Raw genomic sequence first — 21,336 nt, forward strand, 5'->3', positions numbered from 1 at the left:
TCAAAACCGATTTTGCATTCTGAATATTCACAGAGGTTTGTAGTGAAATTTAAAGATGCAGTTACGATGTGTTGTTGTGCTCTGTTGTGCTATACTGACAAGGTACTTCAACTATTTTACCCATCAATGCTAGGCTAAGGGCTAAATAACAGAAAACGTCTCAGTTGAAAGCAAAAATAACAATCAGAAAACATAAAGACAACTATATGTTCACCTTAAACCAATATCTATGTGTGTGATGTGTTACTTCAGTAACAATATGTTTGCTGTTGGAAACTGCTGACACATTCTGTATCTGTTCTGACTGCTCTGTGTGTCTTTAATGTGTAGGTGTGTGTGTGTGTGAGAGAGAGAGAGCTCTGGCACAAAGTCAGCTGGAGAAGGAGCATGGAATTTTCCAACCTGTCTTGAACGTAGGCGGAAGGCAGGGTAGGTCCTATAGGAGGGGGAGGGAGGAAGTGTGGGGGCGTAGACAGGGGATGTACTGAGGAAGAGGAGTGAGATAGAGGGAAGAAGCGCACTGCATTGGCAGACATCTGATGCTTAAAAGTTTCACTTTCTTCTTTAAAGCTCAGTTAGTTCAAACAAGGATACTTTGAAATGATTTGCTTACTGTAACTGTCCACACATTAGCTACCAATGACAAGAAAGAGAAGCCCAGCTGTCGCACAGCCTCAGCATCATTCTCATTCACTAGCTGGCATTTTTGTGCATTTGTATGACTATCCTTTGACCACTGAAAAAACCTCATAATTCATATCTGGACTCATTTATTAGCTGCTTTCTCATAAATCAGCTTTTACATTGCCTGTAGTTGTAAGCAAGCTTTCCTATAGCACCATAATACATGACACCGTGGACCGGATTTGCTAACACAAACTGTGGTTGGTGGGTTTGGTGGTTCTGACCCTCTTGTATTTGTCACAAACTGATTCACTAATGTTTGCGTTATTTCATATATGGGCCATGATTTCACAGCCTATGCAAAGACATTCAGAATGAAATCACAGAAGAAAAGAGAGAACAGGGGGATCATGATGATGAAATCGGACCTTATCCTGAAAATAATCAGGCCATACATGAACATCAGCACGTCTGATCCATGCATATACGTTAATAACTTTACATTTTTAAAGATTGCATTTAAAGGAAACCGTTATAATTTCAGGACCATGGACAGCTCATACGGTTTTCACTGTGATCTCACGAGCTGTGCATACATGGCTGTTTGTAGTGGTTGACCTACACAAATTCAAAACGTGAGATATAGATCACAGATACAAAAAAAACCTGCATATTTTTTTTAATTTAATTTACTTAATTTTTTTCCTAAACAAATCCACCATAGTAAAGTTGTGGTGGCACTGTTAACACAACCAGTCTGAGAGTATAGAAATGAACCTTTGTCAGTCAGACATTTACGGTTTGTTCTGAAGATGGACGAGATGTAAGTTGTCTTAATACAAGAACAGAGCGTGATGTCAAAATACTGTAGCACAGTTCACAGTCCTACTTTGGGCACCTGTCAGTTACTGAACCCCGTTTCTATTTTTATGACTCTGTCTGCCACACTGCCTACGTTTAGCATACACATTTATATGGTTTTCTGATTACAATTAACGAGCAGCGCCTGTCCTGTTAGTAAATGACTTGCAGCTGAATATCATCTCTCAGTTTGCCTAATTGTGCTTAACTGCACGACTCTTGGAAGACTATGCATGCCATGTTGAAATGAACAGATTGTGCCTATCATTAGAACAGCACAACTTTTGCAAATCACACGCAAACCTAACCCCACCTATCAGCACTATGTGGAAATGGAGGTGCTCACACGCTATTTTGTCCCATCTTTATGTGCCGTATAAATGTATGCCCTAAATTAGAAAAAAAGCAATATTGTATTTTTTTAACCATGTGTGAGAAAGGCATGAGATTTAACAATAGGAGTAGCATTTAGCAGTCAGTCGTACCACCCTTTCTAAGAAACAGGAAGTGGACTGAAACAATGACAAAAGGGCTGCACAAATCAAATCTAAAACTTGCTAAATGTTGGCATCTGCCACCCTGCCATCCATCCATCCATTGCTTTTCCTGTTCCAGCCACTACCTTCTTAATCTCACTCCCTCCTCCACTTCTCCACAGGTTGGTTGCTAATTCCAGTAAGAGGTCATTTATTAACAGACACAGGGACAGCAGCCAATCCCCTCATTCTCTCAATGGCTTTTTAACTGCCACAGCTAAAGGCAATGCTGCAGATTTGAAAATACCTGACCTCAGCAAAATAAGCAAACGGCTTCAGTCTTCAATCACCGCGTTCATGAGAGCACTCAGAACATGAAGCAAGTGAAACAGCATGACGTTTACCGGTGGCTTGAGCTGATGTTTAACTACAGGTGATCAGAACAATTGTTTTAGGAATGTGCACACGCTGCATGGCTGCTGCTAGTGGCAGTTTAATAAGTTAACATCTACTTTTAAAGCATACTTAAACATTATCAAGTTTCATGGACAAAACAGATTTTGTCAATAATAAATGAACAAATGTTCTCGATGAGAACATCACGACGAGGTTCTAGTGAAAACAAACAGCTCAGAGCAGCTTGTTTAAGGGAGTCTACACTGAGATAGTTAGGTAGTTTAATAGTAACCTAAATGAATTTAAACCAGATCATTATAATCAGTGTAAACTGAACTTCCGTTTGCCCTTTTTTCTGCCTTGCTTAATTCATTTTTCTCATACACTTTCCCACAGCATGATATTATATAACACTGTAAACCTGACATACACCACATCCACTGAATAGGTTTGTTGTTCATGATTTAATCTATTGTGGATGACTTTCTGTTGGTTTTATGATCATATCGTTTTCTTTTTTGGCCTGCACAAATTACTGCTTACTCACTTGGAGCATTAAAGCTTAGGGGACATTTTTCTGGGCAGTTGGGTTTATGCCTGGATAAACAAATGGATGAGGTAAGAGAACAAAGGGTCTGTTTTGATATCATTAATCTGACTTTTCTGCTGTTCCGTCTCACTGTGTCTGTCATTTATTGCCTTGCCTTTCGCCCTCTGTTTATTTTTGTCCCACTTTTTTTCTCCTGTGACAATCAATTTAAGGTGAATCTAGAGCTCCAAAATTCATTCATGTGAGACGGCATCTACCGCTTTTGAAGACAATTCTAACACTGAGGATGCAGTCGCCACTGTCAAAGGATGAACCTGCCCACAGTGTATTGATGTGGCCAGTAGAGGGAGCAGAGAGTATGCTGCTGGTGGTGATAGATGGATGAAGTGGAAAGCGAAGTGCATGGAAGATTGCGAGAAGACACAGAGGAACAGCTATGGGTGACAAATCCCTAAGAGTTAAGTTGAAGGAGAGGAGGCAAACGTGAGGAGCAGAAGGCTGTGTAATCATGTTATACATGACCATTATGATCTTTTTAATTAGTATCACAACTTTTGCTTAAATCTTTCATGAAAAAAGGCACCAGTTAAACAAAGCTTTGATGCCACAATATTAATTTACGATTGAAAATCTGAATATTTTAATAGTCAAGACAGTTATTAAAATCTTTAGTAGGTGAATGCAAAGATAGGACTAAAACCAAAACTATTTTGAAGAAAAAGTTAAAACCAATACTCAAAATAATAAAAGAATAGCACCTGAATGGACCACCAACAGTAGGGTCCATTGTATATACCTAAACTAGGCTGGCGTCTTTGACGTTAGATTTATTCTTTAGTCAAGATTGGGATTAGAAAGTGATTTAACTAGCTCCTCAGTGAAGCCTGTGGCACGTTGGCATTTTGGTATTGTTTGCTAATGCTAACTGACATATTTCTGTCTCTGAATTTGTTTAAATGCTAATAACCATACACAATTAGTATGTTTTCTCAGACATGGATTACACTTAGTAGCATACAAAAAGAAAAAAAAAGCTCTCCACTAAAAAAAAGAAAAAGAAAAAAAGGTCATGGCCCTTAATTAGGCTTAAAGAAACAAGCTCTATATCTCTATTGCCCTAAAATCCAAATTAATTCAAATAAACTGGGAATATAGGCTACAAACACAGGGTATTACAAGGGAGATTTATCTTAAACTAGACGCTCCCTAATGAAATACAGACTGGGAAGAGGGAGACGAGGTATCCCTTAAGAGAGAGTAAGTGTGAGATAGAGTGAGCGGATTGAAAAAGAGTGATAGTCCTGTGCGTCAAAAGTGTGAGATTCAGCAGTAGAGACAAGCAGAGAGTCAATGAACCCCCAAAGAGAGAGCTGAAGAGACTCCAGAGAGAAAGACAGAGTGTTTCAGCTGCAGAGGGAGGAGGTGTTTGGACAGTGATGACAGAGGATCTCACTGCTGGGAAACACCTAGCTATCAACCTGCAAAGATGCACACACGCACACACACATGCATACACATACACGCACACACATATACAATTACATATGCTAACAGTGTGTTAGCTTTGCCTAAGTTCACCTGAACTCTATTGTCTTGTACAATATATGATAGAAATGATAGGACGCAAAAAAACACAAGACATCTGTGTAACAGATGCAAATGAATGAAGTGTTAAACAATGGCCTAGGTCCAAACATTAGTCAGATCTTTGGACAGGTTTAACTGTAATCAGCCTAATCACTATCTCCTAGCCTTCACCTTATTTAACTCAAATCGCTGAATTAGACCTCTCATTCATGTTTTTGTTGTTAATGTTGGCTGTGTATTGTTATTTCTATCAAGTCTGTGCTTTAGTTTAATAATTAAAAATCATTTAAAAGTATTTTAGTAATCATTTACGTAGCACTGAATCTATGCATTGCACCTACAGAATCTAAAGATGCGCCTAACCAAGCTCTACGGTCACGTGATAACTTACCACTCCACCCTTTTATCTAAATATACCTTTAGCTTAAAAAACACCCTGTAGGGTGCTCAAACTGAGGTTTCAAAATAGGCCTTTTCAAATGAACAGTAGCTACATGCGCCTTTCATAAAAGGTGGACGTAAATAAGATAAACACTAAACGTCACGAGTATCCCTTCCAGCGTTTAGTCATTATTTTGATGGCAGCAGGTTTAGAGGTTAACTGGAATGTCCTGTATAAGTATTGTAAGCCTGGTGTGCTGTTGTTTCAACATTATTTTAATCATGTAATTATAACTTGCATGTTAAAGATTGAATTCATTTCCCCAAATTTCTTTACAATTCACAGGTACTGTTCAGAGAATAACATGCGAACTATCCTAAGTATCAAAGTATCAAATCAAGGTCCAAGACCTGCTGCAACATGAGGCTTCTGTTTGCTGCTGTCCCGCCGAGGAACAGCGCTTTGATGATGATGATTGATGGCACTGATTAAGATCTCAGAGGTCACTCGCCACCTTCACTCTGCTCGGTCTATCCCTGTTCATGGCATTGCCATGGCAACTGGCAATTCCTCTCTTCACTTAGTCTCCACAGTTACCGACCTGCTCTCATTCATAAGCGTTGCCAGGGAAACGCAGCCCATGCTCATTGATGGAATCTTGGCATTGCCGCAGAAACAGGGATGGGAAGTGGGTCTCCCAGCGATTGATTTTCCAACCCCTCCAAACACCCGCATCTCCCACCCACATACACTTACACACATAACCCTCACCTACCCTGCTGCCCCTGCAGCTCCCCTGTTCTAACCACAGATCCTGAGCCTGCTGACAGGAACACAGCACACAATGCAAGAGCAGCTTCTTTGCATGCAGACTGATGCTTACCAGCGCATTGTTTTACTGCATGGAAACACAGACACACATATTAGACACGTGTGTGTGCATACACAATGCATGATCAGATGACAGTGATGAATGAAGCCCAGGTAGAATGGATGATCCACTTTCTCTGCTTCTGGTTTATTCTGAAATGGCTGTATTGTACAAACATCAGACATCCCACACACGCACACATAACATAGATGTTATTATTTATGCAAATGAAAACCGGCCAAACCTCTTTGTAGACTTGGATCTTGATTTCACTAATTGGTCTTCCTGTGAACAATTCTTAACCTTTTTGTTAGACACAGCTAAGAAGCAACTATTATTTCCATGAGATAAAACAGGAAAAATTATCCATACATCCATTACTTCTGATATTTTGTGCACGTATTTTAGAATTTTCAATGGTTACTTATAGGTCTTGCAGTTGAATTCAAGCCTTTACTAATTACCTTGGATGTGTACCAGTCTTGGCCAGAACTGGCAAAACCCCAAGCTGCAGTTTGAGCACAGGACTTTCTCTGATCATGTCTTTGTCTTAAGTGTTTGAGGTTTTTACAAAATACATCTAATTACCAAAATTTAAAAAATAAGACCCTACTTGTACTTATACAGAGGTTCTCTGTGTGGTTTCTACTGTTTCAATTGGATCCACCTTCTTAAGAATTTAGCTAGGCAAGCAGTTAACTAGCAAATGGGGCGTGATAACCTAAAGTGGTAGTTGCCATATCAACAGACTAGTATGTGTATGATGTTTCTTCTCGATTGGGCTGCGATATAACTGTAAGTTGCACACATAAAATAATGTGATTCACATTAAAATTAAGCCACTGTAACATGGACATGACAAAAACTTCAGTTCCTTTAATGGCTACTTGAGGCTGGTTTCAAAGGTGACCTGCCACAGCCTGCCATGCCAAACTTTGCATCAGTACAAAGCAGTACCTGATTAGCTGAGTTCTACAGAATGAAATCATACAGTAATTAATAAAGATAAATATGATATTACTTTAACAACCAAGCTTATTTTAACTGAATAATTAAAAAAATGATCCTAACTTGTCTGCCATTTTGGACCAGTGGAAGTTTAGGGTCAAAAGTCATAGAGGCAGAGACGAGTTGGCGACCAGTTTGTAACCAACGGTCACAGGTTAAAAAAACAAAAAACATTAAAAAACATTCTTGCAATTGATTAGGCCATTAGCCAGTTGCCCCAGTCACTTATTCTATTGAGTGTTCACTGGTGGTGACTTGCATTGACTTGGTGAAGTCAAGTATCCCAGAATGCATTTCATCTGAAACCCCACAGAAGAAATAATGGAAGAGAGCAGCTAAGGCTGTAAGCAAAGTTTTAAATATTACTGTTTCTGTGACACAGAAATATATTTTTTAAATATTTTCAGGGAAGAATGTAGATGTGTAAACTTCAAATATCTGCTCGATTTATTGCCTATTAGTGAAAGTGCTCCGAGGTTTCCAGAGATCAGGGAGGTTGAGACTCATCGTTTTCAAAAACCCTGTGTGCTTTTGCTACTCAGTAGAGGTTAAACACAAAACACGATTTATAAAGATAATTTCTAACGGTTTGTTTGGCTTATTTTAGTGTTTTATTTGTTCCCGATCAAATCAGTTAGGCTGAGATTAAAGTTAAGTTTCATAACTGCATTGTTTTATTTAACTTTAATGTCTCACTGGAGAGGTGTCAGTATATTTGGAATTGAATGTCTCACTTTATTCCCTGATGTACAAATGTGCTGTTCTTATTTTAACAGCTTATTCTGCATCAAATCTAACATTAAAGATATTTTAATCCAGGAGGAAAAAGCAGAAACATCTGGAGCAGCATGTTGATACGTGGACATCTTGAAGACTGCTCCCGAAATGATTAACTTGTGTTTTTAACATTTATTCTTTTCTTTTTTTCCCCCAAACACCAGCTGTCTACTGTTTTGGGTGTCGACTAAAATGAAAATAAAAGCATTCTCACATCAGACTTGATTTTTTTTATCCAATAATCATCTTGAGTCCAGACTGCCATGTGAAATACAAACTACCAAGAATGCAAGTACAGACTTGAGTATTGCGAAATGTCAATAGTGAAGCTGAAAAGTGCAACACAAACTGGAAATGGAGACTGCCTTCAAAATAAAGGTTGTGCCTTCTGAAATGTGTTGACCACAGTGCACAGTTTTACTGAAAACTTACAGTGTCAATACATGTGTGTATGTGATGCAGGCTCATACAGTTATCTGTATGTAGAAGCATACAATGTTAAATGTTATCAGCGTATACACAACACGGTCTGTGTGCAAAAGCCACGTGTGCTGCGTGTTTAAACACACACAGACAACATGAAAGAGCCTTGGACAGGTTCCAGCCAGTCACACGTGCATTAGCTGTGCTGTGTTTGTGTGCATGTGTATTTCTATGTAAATGAATTCCACATAGCCCATGTGTGCCTTGTGTGGAAATAGTGTAGGAGTGCCATGTGTCATCACAGTGTGAACTCCTGTCCCCTTAGTGTCTCCCACTGAGCCCTCAACCATTAAACCCTCCACACATATTCACACATGTACTGGACAATATACACATATACATATTTAAGGGATGTGTTTGAACCTAATGTAACAGATATTCAAATTGCATCATGTGTCTCATAAATCCAATAAATGCTGCTTTCATTGATACTAATCTAAACTTAGAGCGCTAATTCTTTGTTTTTCTTTTAAAAGCTTTTCTAATGTATTTAGTAGTAAAGAAAGATTCTTTAAAAAGACATGTCAGAGAGTTTTCCTCAGTTCTTCTGTGAATTAAAGCCATCTTAATTGTTTCAATGGCTTCATTTAAACCCAGAATGATTCAATGTTTTCGGCTGAAGTGATTGGTGGTGCTGTCATGATCATCATGATTCCTACCTAACTGGGTTATGATAGCATGAAGCCAAACATCTTAATTATCCTAAAGCTTTTGCACAGTACTGTATGTGGGCCAAATGCATTATTACAAATAATACATTTCCTCAGTGTACTTTTAGGGACAAACAATAACTTGTGCTCTGGTTGTTTATAATTAATTAGTTTTCTGCAATTACTTTATGTTTAGAAGCTAGAAATGTGGCCTCATATTTAGGAAAATACAATCCAGATTGGCTGAATGGACACAAGCTTTTTGTAAGTAGAAGCAATATCACAATATACAATAATAATGCCGCATTACAACCTAAGGGTTAGCCAGTGCTTCCATTGAATTCCAACAGATAATGAAGAATAAACAATGAGATGACTGAGCATGTTTTGTAGCGTGCTGTTCATTTCAAATTTGTTTGTGGAACAGTCATGATGCAGTACAGCATTTATATTTTCAATCAAACAACTGGTTTGTTTTTTACTCATTTCATTCTTCTCTGTGTTTGTCCACTCCTCTCCGTCTCCTCATAGCTGAAGCTTTCATTGGCAGCAGCAGGACAGAAGCACTCATTCTCACCACATTCTCCACCCTCATCACCCCCTTCCTCTTGCTTTCCCTCGGTTAATTTTCTCACTCTAGCGTTATTGCTGATCTCAGCAGACTACTAACACTCAGCTGATGGACTCTCTGTCCATCCTTCTATCCCCACCCAAACTCACTCCTTCCCACCACCTTTCCTCCGTTCTCTTCAGTTTTTTTCTCCTCTCTCCTCCTTTTTTCTACTTTAACTTCACGTATATAGGAAGGAAAAGGACAAATTGAGGAGGTCATAAAGAGGAATGAATCATTCTTTCCCCTGGTCACCTGTGTTTTATTAAAATGTATGCTGTGCTTTTCTGACCCGTCTGGCCAACTTAATGGCTGGTTTTCAAGTAATTAGGAGAGGCAATTTTCTTATATCGGTGGGCAGTATTCTTTTAATGAATACTTTGAACATTTGCAGAATATTTTCTTTAGTAGGTACAAAAGGTGCTTCCATTTCCAGGAGTAGTTGTGTCACTAGAAGTTTAACTTTCCGATATGTTGTATTTTTAAATTTTCTAATTTTCTGTGTAATCTAATTGTCAAGTAGAGTCACTGGTTGTCAGTTCTTCTGCAACCTTCATTTCATTCCTCTGTCCTTTAATTATATTGGGACATGCCTGTTGCCTTTCTCCTCCTCACACAATCTTTCCCATGGCTCTAATCTTCGGTTTTTCCATTCACCTCTCTCCCTTGTTCCCTCGATCTCTGCCGGACCGGCTGATTTGCCCACCTGTTCCTCCGTCTCTTGCCAGCATGACTGCTGGACTTCACAAGGACACGACGTCTGGACTTCTCTGTCCTTGTTAGCGTGTGTCTTTCCTTTCAGTGTGTTGTTGGACACTTGTGTGCATGTAATGTTCTTGAACGTTTGTGTTTACAGCATGTTTGATTTCTGGAGTTTTTGCAGCCAAAATTCCCAACATGTATAATCATGCTGCCCACTGTGAATTGCCTGACTCTAATTCACTCCATCCATCAAGGTTCATCAATATCATTGCATTTGCATGACTATATACAGTGTGAAAGGATGGGTTGTAACCAAGTTGCAAAGAAAGAAAAAAAGTATCACAGTTTTGCAGCAAGTCTGTCAGACAAAACCAGCAAATTATCCACTCAAAATGACATCAATATTAGAACTTATAATATGACACTGCCAATGCATAAACAACGTACAGAGATGCAAAACTGCGTCGCTGGCTAGGAGTCCGAACTAGATCCAATGACAGTTGCCCAGATAGCACCCAGAAGTCCTGCAGGGAGCATGTCCCTTGAATTTTGAACATTCACCAGGTTGTGCACGTGGAGTCATCCCAGAAGGTTAGACAACTAACAGGAAGTTCTACTGTAGGACATCTGAGGAAGAGCGTTTAGTTTTTGAAACTTACATCAAATTCTGTCAAATACAAAAAACTTTCTGTTTCTTTGAGAATACAATGTCTAAGCTAACTGTGCAGCTGACAGCTTTTAGTGAGGATAACATTATCTGTTCAAAAAGCCATTAGCCTGATATTGGTACATCAACACAATCGTTATTCACCATTCACCCTAATCCATCTCTGGTTATTGCCCTACAATTGGCCAGTCTAGTCCAAAATAAAGTTCAAGTTGAAGGGTTATCATCTTGAAGCAGCAGTGGAGATCAGAGGCAACTGCAAGTTGGTACACAGCTGACAGCCGTGTTTAACAACTGTTAGAATTCATATCATGGTAAGAACCAGCTAAGCAAAGAGAAACAACAGTCCATCATTATTTTAAGAACTGAAGGTCAGTCAGTCCAGAAAATTGCTAAAACTTTGATTGTGTCCACAAGTGCAGTTGCAAAAAATGTTGTGCTACAACAAAACTGGCGAGCATGAGGACCGCCCCAGGAAAGGAAGACCAAGAGTCACCTCTGCTGCTCAGGATAAATTCATCTGAATCACCAGCCTCAGAAATTGCAAGTTAACAGCCACTCAGATTAGAGCCAAAATAAATGCCACACAGTTCCAGTAACAGACACATCTCTACATCAGCTGTTCAGAGGAGACTGTGTGAATCAGGACTTTATGGTCAAAAAGCTGCTAAGAAATCTAAGGAAACACAACAAGCAGAAGAGATTTGTTTGGGCCAAGAAACACAAGGAGTGGACATTAGACCAGTGGAATCTGTGCTTTGGTCTGATGAGTCCAAATTTGAGATCTTTGGTTCCACCTGTGTCTTTGTGCGATGCAGAAAAGGGTGAATGGATGGTCTCTACATGCATGGTTCTCACCGTAAAGCATGGGGAAGGAGGTGTGATGGTGTGGGGGTGCTTTGCTGGTGACATGTTGGGGATTTATTCAAAGCTCAAGGCACACTGAACCAGCATGGCTACCACAGCATCCTGCAGCCACATGCCATCCCATCTGGTTTGCGTTTAGTTGGACCATGATTTATTTTTCAACAGGACAATGACCCCAAACACACCTCCAGGCTGTGTAAGGGCTACTTGACAAAGAAGGAGAGTGATGGTGTGCTGCGTCAGATGGCCTGGCCTCCACAGTCACCTGACCTAAACCCAATCCAGACGATTTTGGAAGAAATGGATGCAGAGTGAAGACAAAAGGGCCAACAAGTGCTCAGCGTCTCTGCGAACTACTTCAAGACTGTTGGAAAACCATTTCAGGTGACTACCTCATGAAGCTCATCAAGAGTGTGCAAAGCAGTGATCAAAGCAAAGAAGAATCTAAAATATAAAAGATGTTTTGAGTTATTTCACACTTTGTTTACTACATAATTCCATATGAGTTCAGTCATAGTTTTGATGCCTTCACTGAGAATCTACAATGTAAATAGTCATGAAAATAAAGAAGAACCTTTCAGTTTTAATATGATTAAATCACATCAGAGTAAGGAAATGATAAAAAACACGCTGTTAAGAATTACTGTACACAAATTGCTGCAAAGGTGTGAGAACGATTGCCATAAGAGGTCACCTAAAATATTTGATACTGTGATGGAGAAAATCTCAGTGTGATCAGAGGTCAGAGATCAGAGAGAGTGATTGCATATCTTGGAAAAGGACACTTTAAGGCTAAAGAATTCGGGACAGACATGCTTGTTAACTCTGTGTGTATGATAAACGACAATTACTGGCTTACCTTTAACACTCTGCTGCCCTCACATTGTGTGTCTGTGGGTGTGTGTTTCTGTCTGTAACTCTATTTTTGTTCACGAGGGTGTGTGGGTGAACACAAAGCACTGCACACTGAAGCAGCAGCTTTGTTTGAAAGACTACTTCATTGTGCAGTTGTATGGTAAATGGCAGGCTGATCAGTAGTGTTTTCCTCAAACCACAAAAACAGATTTTAATACAGCTCTATTGTGCATTTACCAAGAAGGCAGACCCAAAACTGCTCTCCAGAGTGGCACTTAAAATAAGATTGTTTCTCCACCCCAATAGCACGTCCCTTAAGAACCACCTGTCCACCCTATTTTCTTCCACCTACTTCAATATTGGTTTATTTATTGCTTTAAACCAGAAGCCAATGCTGCTGTTTTTCCAGTGAATACAGTCAAGCTCATAATGTAACTCAATGCCATTACTTTTGAACAAGAACAGCTGAGTGAGTATCATCAGATATGTGGCCACTACAATCACTGTACAACCTTACATCTATTTTTTGTCCTTCTTGTTCTGTGGGTTGCGGCAGATAAGCTGCAGGGGACAGAGCTTGAGGGTATGGGAGAACGTATAGGGGAGAGATGAGCCTGTAAATGACTGCAGACCAATAATGATAATGGAAGTGGTGGCAACAAGACAACTTTCAAAAAGTACGCGCTCCGTCTCTGACCTCGTTTTTCTCTCCTTGTTGGACTTAAATTCCTCTCTCAGTTGTTAATGCAGTTGTTCTGTACCCACTGTGACACCCCTGTGTACCGCTTCTTAATATTTGATTACATTTTGATTTGCTGCTGTAATGTTACTGTAATGTGGCATGCTTCACATCAAAGTTAGCCAGCATTACATGCACACAGAAGGAGCTATTCATAACTCGTAGGGCCTGAGTCGATACGGCCGAGAACCATTTTTATGAAGACTGGTTTCATCTCATCTGTCCTGTTTCTGACACAAAAGTGAGCTCAGCTTTCCCTGCAGTGAGTCAGAGTTTTCTGTTACTCTCCGTCTTGGGTTCTGAGGTAATTTGGTGTCACTGCCAAATACACCAGTGACTCAATAGAGCATCTTTACCTACTGAGATGGGGAGAAATGCTCCAAACCTCTCAGATTCTATTTCTCAAATGTACAGTGTGTTCTTGCACATTTTTAAGAGAAAGAGCAAGACGGTTTTAATCTTAAGCATGGTATGCTAAATTGGGAGCTTTAATAGCAGGGACAATCGTTTATAGTTTACTTAATGATGTTTAATTTTGCTGTATTCAAGAGCAGCACATAGCCTTTTCAGTGATTTGTAGATCCAACATACACTGCTCAAAAAAGAATAAATAAATAAATAAAAGAACATCCAGCATAGCATCAAGTCAGTTAAACTTGTGGGCTAAACTTGATCTGGTCAGTTAAGTAGCAGAGGGGATTGTTAATCAGTTTCAGCTGTTTTGAGGTTCATGAAGTTAACAACAGCTGCACTAAAGGGGCAACAATGAGACAACCCCCAAAACAGGAATGGTTTCACAGGTGGAGGACACTGAGATTTTCTCTCTTCTCATCTTCTGACTTCCTTTCACTAATTTTGCATTTGGTTAGGGTCAATGTCACTGCTGGTAACATGAGGTGATACTTGGATCCTACATAGGTTGCACAGGTAGTTCAGCTCCTTCAAAATGGCACATCAATGGGTCCCTGTGTTGAGGTGTGGTCGGCGGTGCCGTGCGGACGCACCTGCATGTGCGGCTGGTAGCTTGTGAGCTGCAGCCGCAGTAAATAAAATAGCTCAAAACAACACACCCGCATATCTCAATCACACCACAGTGCCATTGCCAGAAGGTCTGTTGTCTCCCAGCACAGTCTCAAGAGCATGGAGGAGATTCCATAGAGGAGAGCAGGACAGAGACCAGAACCAAGGAGGAACAGGATGAGCACTGCCAAAGCTACAAAATGACCACCAGCAGGCCATTATTGTTAATGTCTCTGATAAAACAATCAGAAACAGACTTCATGAGGGTGGCTTGAGCATCTTACATCCTCTAGTGGGCTCTGTGCTCACTGCCTGGCACAGCGGAGCTTGATTGGCAGCTCCACCACTGGCACCGTGCTTTTCACAGATAAGAACAGGTTCACCCTGAGCACATGTGACAGACGTGAAAGAGTCTGGAGAAGCCGTGGAGAATGTCATGCTGCCTGTAACATCGTTCAGCATGTATGGTTTGGTGGTAGGTCAGTGATGGTCTGGGGACACACAGACATCTACAGGCTAGGCAACAGCAGGCATCAGGATGAAGTCCTTGGACTCATTGTCAAACTCTACACTGGCGCACTGGGTCCTGGGTTCCTCCTGGTAACAATGCAGGCAATTGCCGGATGATAAATTAATTGATACCATTGACTAGCCCGCACACTTGCCTGACCTAAATCCAATAGGCAATGCGTTTCAGTCCATCTGATACCACCAGATTGCATCTCATACTCTCCAGGAGCTCAGTGATTCCCTGGTCCATATCTGGAAGGAGATCCCCCAGGACACCATCCGTCATCTCATTAGGAGAATGCCCCGATGTTGTCAGACATCAAACACGTGGAGGTCATACAAAGTACTGAGTACCATTTTCAGTTCCTGCAATAAAATTTTGGCAAAATGGACTAGCTTGCTGCTCATTTCATCACTTCTGTCTTTGAATTCAGCCTTTTGTAGGTCAATCAAATGATGTGGCATCCTTTCATTGCATTACCTGACCCATATCAATATAGATATGGGTCAGGTAATGCACGATTTGTTTTACACCATTGAGATGTGATGTTTTTCCAAAATGTTCATGTCTATTTTGTGCAGTCTATCTTTTTATGGTTTTAATCATATGTTTACGCTGTAGATAGGTAAACTCATTTAACTCTCTGTATGTCATGATAACAGTATAGCATCATTAGCATGATTGTACATTTCTGCACTGGTGTCTATTTGTCTATTTCTCTGACAGAGAAAAGGATTATGGGAATTTAACAAATGCCTAGTTGACTGGGTACTGCTTAAGCAGGAAAGGGAATGGTCATAGCTCACTTCACAAAGAAGAGAACGAAGTTCACATCATTCAAAAAAAGATCAAAGAAGCACAGTTGAGCAGCTGAGAATCACAAACAGGGGATAGTTTTGTCTTTGTCATCACCCAATCGCTTCATTTTGGTGTAAATAAGTTCTTTGCATATTACGGTTTCTGTCTTCTTTGTGGTAAAGTTAAAGAACCAGCAAGACCACAAACATGAACAAGACATTACCAGTTATTCCACAAATGCTTAACAATGCCTCAGGTGGCACTAGACAGCAACAGAATGTAAAAGCTCTGTACAGTAACTCGCTGATCTCTACAACTGTCAGTAGTACACTGTAAACCAGGTATTAGTACCTGTGCTGCTGCAACATCAGGTTCTAGTTCTAGTTCTTAGTGTTTTTCTAAATCCAGCCAAAATTGCAACAAATTACAGAAAGAGGTTCTGTAGGAAAAAGAAACAAAAGAAAATGTTGTTTTCTTATGCTAGCCCCTTCCATGGCTACAGATGTTAGTGGTGTCAAGTTTTGTCCCTTTTGTGACGTACCAGTGCCAGTTGTTTTATCAGTGGGAATGCCAGCTAGTTCTAGAGTCGGTGCCCTGTCCTTGTAAAAAGAGGTATAAGCTATGACGTATGCAATTTAATAAAAGATAAATCCGTAACAATAACTTTGCCTTATAATGAAAGCCAATGAGACTGCACATGCAAAAAAATATACCTGGCTGAAGAATGAGCGAGGTTTATATTTAACACTGTCTCTGTGACCATCCATTAGGAGAATCACAGGGGCATATATGGTGTCCTCTCATTGACTGACTGGCCCAGACTCTACTATAAATGATTAAATTACTTTGTGACGTCACAGTACTAAAAATCAATGGACTGTCATCCTTGAATACTAAATACACTAGTCACTGTGTGTGTGTGTGTGTGTGTGTGTGTGTGTGTGTGTGTGTGTGTGTGTGTGTGTGTGCGCGCTCCTGCTCCTCTTTTCTTCCTCTCATTAATTCTTGTCCTCATCAAGTATCTGTCTCACCAGTGTGTTCGCCAAGAATGAAGTCAGCACACGTGCATGAACACAGGCAGACACACACACTTCACGACACAGTGGCAGAAGCCTTCTCAGTCACGACTCACACAGCACAAGCACACACTCTCCCAGAAACCAATAGAGGAGATAAAAAGTGAGAAAGAAAGAGAGTGACAGTAGTAACACTAAAAATTGAAACTAAACTACAGGGAGTGCAGAGTTATTAGGCAAATGAGTGTTTTGTCCACATCATCCTCTTCATGCATGTTGTCTTACTCCAAGCTGTATAGGCTCGAAAGCCTACTACCAATTAAGCATATTAAGTGATGTGCATCTCTGTAATGAGAAGGTGTGCATAATTATTAGGCAACATCCTTTCCTTTGGCAAAATGGGTCAAAAGAAGGACTTGACAGGCTCAGAAAAGTCAAAAATAGTGAGATATCTTGCAGAGGGATGCAGCAGTCTCAAAATTGCAAAGCTTCTGAAGCGTGATCATCGAACAATCAAGCGTTTCATTCAAACATCAACAGAAGCGTGTGGAAAAACCAAGGTGCAAAATAACTGCCCATGAACTGAGAAAAGTCAAGCGTGCAGCTGCCAAGATGCCACTTGCCACCAGTTTGGCCATATTTCAGAGCTGCAACATCACTGGAGTGCCCAAAAGCACAAGGTGTGCAATACTCAGAGACATGGCCAAGGTAAGAAAGGCTGAAAGACGACCACCACTGAACAAGACACACAAGCTGAAACGTCAAGACTGGGCCAAGAAATATCTCAAGACTGGTTTTTCTAAGGTTTTATGGACTGATGAAATGAGAGTGAGTCTTGATGGGCCAGATGGATGGGCCCGTGGCTGGATTGGTAAAGGGCAGAGAGCTCCAGTCCGACTCAGACGCCAGCAAGGTGGAGGTGGAGTACTGGTTTGGGCTGGTATCATCAAAGATGAGCTTGTGGGGCCTTTTCGGGTTGAGGATGGAGTCAAGCTCAACTCCCAGTCCTACTGCCAGTTTCTGGAAGACACCTTCTTCAAGCAGTGGTACAGGAAGAAGTCTGCATCTTTCAAGAAAAACATGATTTTCATGCAGGACAATGCTCCATCACACGCGTCCAAGTACTCCACAGCGTGGCTGGCAAGAAAGGGTATAAAAGAAGAAAAACTAATGACATGGCCTCCTTGTTCACCTGATCTGAACCCCATTGAGAACCTGTGGTCCATCATCAAATGTGAGATTTACAAGGAAGGAAAACAGTACACCTCTCTGAACAGTGTCTGGGAGGCTGTGGTTGCTGCTGCACGCAATGTTGATGGTGAACAGATCAAAACACTGACAGAATCCATGGATGGCAGGCTTTTGAGTGTCCTTGCAAAGAAAGGTGGCTATATTGGTCGCTGATTTGTTTTTGTTTTGTTTTTGAATGTCAGAAATGTATATTTGTGAATGTGGAGATGTTATATTGGTTTCACTGGTAAAAATAAATAATTGAAATGGGTATATATTTGTTTTTTGTTAAGTTGCCTAATAATTATGCACAGTAATAGTCACCTGCACACACAGATATCCCCCTAAAATAGCTAAAACTAAAAACAAACTAAAAACTACTTCCAAAAACATTCAGCTTTGATATTAATGAGTTTTTTGGGTTCATTGAGAACATGGTTGTTGTTCAATAATAAAATTATTCCTCAGAAATACAACTTGCCAAATAATTCTGCACTCCCTGTAAAAGTCTGAAGCCTTATTTGTGTACCCCAGATGCTGCACTGTGTGTTACATGAGTTAATATTGCATTGTTGGATGAGCTGGATTTATTAAAGCCAAAAATACTGGCCACTGCACAGTGAAGGTAACCGCCATAATGTTAGAACAACTTACTAGTTATCTTTCCTGCAAAATTTCAATATTGGCCTGGCATTGATGAGCACTGAAGAAAAAGTGAAGAAAATGATGTAAAATGGACAGGGTTCATCTTCTGGGCACGATGAGAGACACTTTTAGACATTTAGTAGTTTATATGGTTTACTGTATTTACATTTTGTGTATTTATAGTGATATACATGCTTTATTTTAGACAATAATATGAATATTCTTCATGTACAGTGTTCCCTCATTTATCGTGGGAGTTATGTTCCAAAAATAACCTGCGACAGGTGAAATCTGCGAAGTAGCCAACTTTATTTTTTAAAATTATTATAGATGCTTTAACCTCCTAAGACCCGAACTCTTCCACAGTATGCATTTTTAATTTCTCTTTGATATTTGGGCATACTGGGGCCCAATGAATGTAAAAACAAAGAATTACCAGATTTTTTTTTAACCTTATTTTTGTTTTTAAGAAAAATATTCGTTTAAAATTTTGATAGAACAGTAGCAGTATAATGTCCTCGTAAGTGGATATCAGGCCCTTGTAGAGCAAAATTGAGTATTTTGGTCTAAATAACCCAAAATGTGATGTCCACATATGTGGACGCCAGGTCCTAGGAGGTTAAGGCTGTAAAATCCCTCACTACACACTTTATACACTTTTCTCAGACATGCATCGACATTTTCACTTTCACACACTGCAAAACGTTTTGTCGACATTGTTGTGTTTGTTGGGAAGAAAACTTACAAACACACAGTGCAGCACTTCAGAGTCACACTGCTAGTGATCGAAGATTTATGTAAATTTGACAAGCTGGATGCATTCTGTACTGTACAGGAGACACAGCACGGCATTGATTGAAAGTGGTCTACAGCCAATCAGGATGCAGAACACAATGCGCTGTGTTCTGCATCCCAAAAAAAAAAGCATGCAAAATTGCATATTAAAAAAATTGCATATAAAAGAAATCAGCAAAACAGTGAGGCTGCGAAATGTGAACCGCGTTATAGCGAGGGACAACTAGACCTTCATGTATAAAGGGGAACTGCTACCTGTGAGAGACTTACATGTACTGCTGTGAGGTTTCTTATGTAAGGCTAAGTGACCTCACCTGAATGATTGAAAACAACTGTCCAATACAGCGTATAGACACTTTGATTTTTCTTTTAATAATTACTTTTGTCAAATATAATATTCAATATTCAGCACCTCCAAATCTGAGGCCATGGTCCTCAGCCGGAAAAGGGTGGAGTGCCCACTCCGGGTCAGAGACGAGACCCTGCCCCAAGTGGAGGAGTTTAAGTATCTCGGGGTCTTGATGATGGGAGAAGTCTGCAGTGATGCTGTACCGGTCCGTTGTGGTGAAGAGAGAGCTGAGCGTAAAAGCGAAGCTCTCAATTTACCGGTCGATCTACGTCCCTACCCTCACCTATGGTCACGAGCTGTGGGTAGTGACCGAAAGAATGAGATCACGAATACAAGTGGCGGAAATGAGCTTCCTCTGACGGATGGCAAGCCTCTCCCTTAGAGATAGGGTGAGAAGTTCGGCCATTCGGGAGGGGCTCAGTATAGAGCCACTGTTCCTCCACATCGAAAGGAGCTAGTTGAGGTGGTTCGGACATCTGACAAGGGCGCCTCCTGGGCGAGGTTTTCCGGGCATGTCCCACCGGGAGGAGGCCCCGGGGCAGACCCAGGACACGCTGGAGAGATTATATCTCTCGGCTGGCCTGGGAACGCCTTGGTATTCCCCCGGATAAGCTGGAGGAGGTGGCTGGGGAGAGGGAGGTCTGGGCTTCTCTGCTTGGGCTGCTGCCCCCGCAACCCGGCCTCGGATAAGCGGAAGAAGATGGATGGATGGATAATATTCAATATGCATCTATATTCTTAAATATCAATATTCACAGAATAGGACATTTAATCTTAGTTCATCTAAGACCAGTCAGATCAGCCTGGAGGCTGCTTAATGACTACCTGGCAACTATTAGTTGCTAGGGAAAAATTAGTATTCCCCAACTGGCTGGTCAGTGGTTGTAGGTGGCTTTTAGCGGTTGGGGAAATCAGTCACAAAGAGGTGCATGGTGCAGTGTTAAACATTGTAAAACCTTGTAGATCCTCTTGTAGATCTGATGTTATTTTTGATCACAGACATGTGACTTCTTAGATATCTCACTGGCATCTTTGTTGGTCCAGATATCAGCAATGGTAGTACCAGGCCTCAGTCACACAGGCCTAGAAACCAGGTGGTGACCAGTAGCTAGAGAAAATAGAAATTCAAGACTTTGCTGCGGTGTATTACTCGTGATTCAATGACAAATTTACGTGTTTTGCAATAAATTGAAAATAAGACAGTGGTCAGAACTCCCGAGGTAGCACTGATACACTGTACAAAAGGGAAGACCACATCTTAACCCTAAAATCGCACAGATATAGCGTTCACACATAGGAAGACTACAGAAGGTTGATTTCAGAGTAAAATATACATAGTGGTTTGAAGTATGATTGCACTTGGCAATATAGGCCAAGCATAGTAATTGTGCGTAATTGTGTGTGTCTACATACAGTGTCTATGTGTGTGTATGCACCATAAGCTACAAGCAGAGTGTGTTATATAGGCTGTGGCGAGTGATTGATCGTAGGGAGCAGGGAAAAGCAGGTTACTGCAGCGCTTACACACACACATTCATTCCCTCTCTCAGCGCGCTCCTCTTGGCATTTCTCCTTTCCCTCTCTCTTTCTCCCCCCTCCCCCCTTGTTCCATCTCCATCTTTGACTTCCCTCCTCCTCCCATTTGTCTTCCAAACCTCTCTCTCATTCTCCATACATCACTTTCACTGCCGCTGTCCCCCCAGCCATCACTTTTCCTTGCTTCCTGTGGTCTCCCTCCTCTTGCTCTAAACTCTTCTCTGCTCTCCATCCTTCTCACGCGTTCTTTAACAGCCAAGCCCATCTTGTATTCTTTTTCTGTCCTGTTATCCAGAGCCCAGGGGAATAGAGAAACAATGTCACGTGTCTT

General features: G+C 40.8%; 1 protein-coding gene across 22 annotated transcripts in view; it reads right to left on the reverse strand.

Annotated features, from left to right (window-relative positions):
* Positions 1-21,336, reverse strand: part of cacna1ab (calcium channel, voltage-dependent, P/Q type, alpha 1A subunit, b) — a 200,703-nt gene that overhangs the window by 78,849 nt on the left and 100,518 nt on the right. The gene's annotated exons all lie outside the window — the stretch shown is intronic.

The sequence above is a fragment of the Astatotilapia calliptera genome, chromosome 6 (assembly GCF_900246225.1).
Source record: "Astatotilapia calliptera chromosome 6, fAstCal1.2, whole genome shotgun sequence".
Taxonomy (NCBI): domain Eukaryota; kingdom Metazoa; phylum Chordata; class Actinopteri; order Cichliformes; family Cichlidae; genus Astatotilapia; species Astatotilapia calliptera.